The 2,721-nt window shown below is 43.2% G+C and overlaps 1 protein-coding gene across 3 annotated transcripts in view; it reads right to left on the bottom strand.

The window, feature by feature from the left end:
* Positions 1-1,758, bottom strand: part of tp53inp2b (tumor protein p53 inducible nuclear protein 2b) — a 9,080-nt gene extending 7,322 nt beyond the window's left edge. For 2 of the 3 annotated variants that reach the window (XM_079226034.1, XM_079226036.1), the window contains exon 1: positions 1,448-1,758. The gene's annotated coding sequence lies outside the window, so the exon portion shown is untranslated. The remainder of the gene's footprint in view (positions 1-1,447) is intronic. The other variant, XM_079226035.1, reaches the window with a different exon arrangement.
* Between the last annotated feature and the right edge of the window lie 963 nt (positions 1,759-2,721).

Below are 2,721 nucleotides of genomic sequence, written 5' to 3'. Positions count from 1 at the left end.
TGCCAAGCGGGTAGAAGAACTACGGTGGACGACGCGAAAAAACATGAATGGCGCCATCTAGAGCCCAATGCTGGGTTTATGTCCACTCTGGGCTTCCGTAGGGGAAAGGACTCAGTGAAGAGATATAAGCTAACGAAAATACAACAATTCCTATTTTTAAGAGGATTAAAAACTAAAGAAAACTTACACATTAATACAACATTCAATTCCTGCCATTAGATCCTCCTAAAAAAATAAAAGAGAAACGCTCCAATTGATAAGATAGGTCATGAAACTGTATTTGCATTTTTAACATTTGGCTCAGCAGGTGAATATTAACCCTTCAGGCCAATTCAACCAAAATATGGCCATCAAATACTTTAACTATTAATAAAACCTAAAATACACAAAGACACACATATGTGCTCATTAGGAGCACTGACACTCCTTATATGGTGTTTTTTATTCAACAATCACTTGAGAAATTATATTCCTAAAACGTAAAAAAAAAGTTGAATTATGGATCTGTCTTTTTTAACAACAAGGAGGAGGAGCGCAGCCGGGTGGGCGGAGCCTCACGGACTAAAAAAAAAACAAGACGCCCGTGACGTCACCGCACGTCACTGACGCTGCCGGAGAGGCTCCAGCCTTTTTTTATTATTTTTTTTTATTATAGGCGACCGGGAGAACAACAAGACATCCGATGGAGCTCCAACAGAGACACGGAAACACGACGCGGTGACCTCTGCGGTTCATGGTTCATGGTTCATGGTTCATGTTTTTGCAACATTGTAGCGAAACAACATCAAACATCCGGTTTGGTGTTCTGGCTGCAAGCGTCGACGGTCGTCGTTGACGTTATATGGAGGGAATAAAAAAATAAGAAAAGCTGCACACAGCAACACAGTTTACGTTGTTTAAAAACGCACAACGATGATTAATAAATACATAAATAAATAAGCGGGAATAGCAGCTGTGAGACTGAATCATCCGCATAAGCTGCGGAGGGTCACAGCAATGACAGGCTGTGATGCAGCGGACCTGTTTTCACATGATAAATATGAACACATAATCCCCCCCCCCCCACACACACACACACACACACGCTATCGACTCCACGTCAGCGTTTGGTGCATTTTACAAAACAACGGCTGCTGCTGTCCTGAAAAAGCCGACACACACACACACATACACACATACATGCATTATTTATTAATTTATTTAAGATGTTGCAGGACGTCGAGAATTAACCCGTTTGGTGCTCGTGAATCCATCCGAGGCCTAAAATAGATCCTGTTATAACGCAGGGTCATAAGAGGGTTGTAACTCTACCTGTTCTCCAATGTCCCTGTAGCAGAGACAGCTGTAGTTACACCTTGAGGTAACACACACACACACACACACACACACACACACACACACACACACACACACACACACCAGTAAAAAAGGAGTAAAGAACGCTTACCTGCCTTCGCAGTGTTATTCAAGTTGTAAACGAGCTCGCGCACAGTAGAAAGAGTTAAAGCACAGCTTTAGATAAATCCTTTAGTGAGGTAGTTAAAACACCATCTACAAAAATAAAAGGCTTTCTTCTCAGAAGAAGGGCTTCGTGTAAAAAAAAAATGTTTTTACACTTGATGTTGTTTTTTTAGATCATAACATTTGCAGCTTTTGTTCTTTTCCTCCTCTATATATACATAAATATGTATATATATAGAGAGAGATATATATATATATATATCTTTTTCCCTTCTGTTTATTGCTGCTTCCAGCTGATCCTCGGATCAGAATGTAGAACGTACAAAACAGCTGATTGTGAGATCACAATACGTTTGGCCACGCCCTCTTCCCCGCCCACATCGAGTGCACCGACCAATCAGAATATTACACAGAGCCACAAGTCGGGCCTCTACGCAACCGCCCGGATGGAAACGGTGACGTCACTGCACTCAGGAGGCTGATCCGCGGTCAGCTGCGGCGGTTTGAGGTCACGCCTGGAGGAGGGAGAACTGATCCCGGGTCTGTGCTGCTCACGCCGAGGAAAGGGGTTGAATTCAGTCGGTTTAAATGCATGTACAGCTGCAGAATCACCATGATTATGTTGTATATAATATTAGATGGAGCGTGTTTATCTGTGTTGCGCATGCGCTCCTCTTTGGGTGTTTATTTTAAGACACTGCATCACTTCAGTGAGCTGAATGTGGTGCAACATTAAAGAGACAGGCTCCCAAACCTCTTCCATATTCTCCTCTTGCTGCTCACAGAATTTAACATACAGAATATTAATATTATTAAACAGCAGCAGTCCTCCACCATATTATCTCTCCTCGTCCAGCGATGTTACTTTAAATGTTCATTTGTAAAAAGAGCTCTTTCCACCCCTCCCTTCCTCCCTCATCATCATCCATCTTCTCACTCCGCCTCGGTTTGGGGGCGGGACATCCATGTGCCACTCAATCCGCAGCAGCCAATCAGAGGGGCTCCTTCTGAATGCAGCATTTGAGCAACCAATGAGCTGTGGAGAGGTTGTGAATCCCCCTGGTGGCCACTTTCAAGTCTGCAGTATTGTGCAAACTGATAACTGTTGACATTATTGTGTGTGTGTGTGTGTGTGTGCGTGTGTGTGTGTGCGTGTGTGTGTGTGTCTGTAGGTGAGGGATCACCCTGCCTCGTGTTTGTATGAAGTCTATAGAACATTATGTATAATCTAAAGTGCACTTCACTTGTTAAGCCTAAAAG

Source organism: Taurulus bubalis (genome assembly GCF_910589615.1).
Source record: "Taurulus bubalis genome assembly, chromosome: 11".
NCBI classification, from domain to species: domain Eukaryota; kingdom Metazoa; phylum Chordata; class Actinopteri; order Perciformes; family Cottidae; genus Taurulus; species Taurulus bubalis.
Note: the sequence above shows the minus strand (reverse complement) of the source record. Positions and strands in the feature narration are given on the sequence as shown.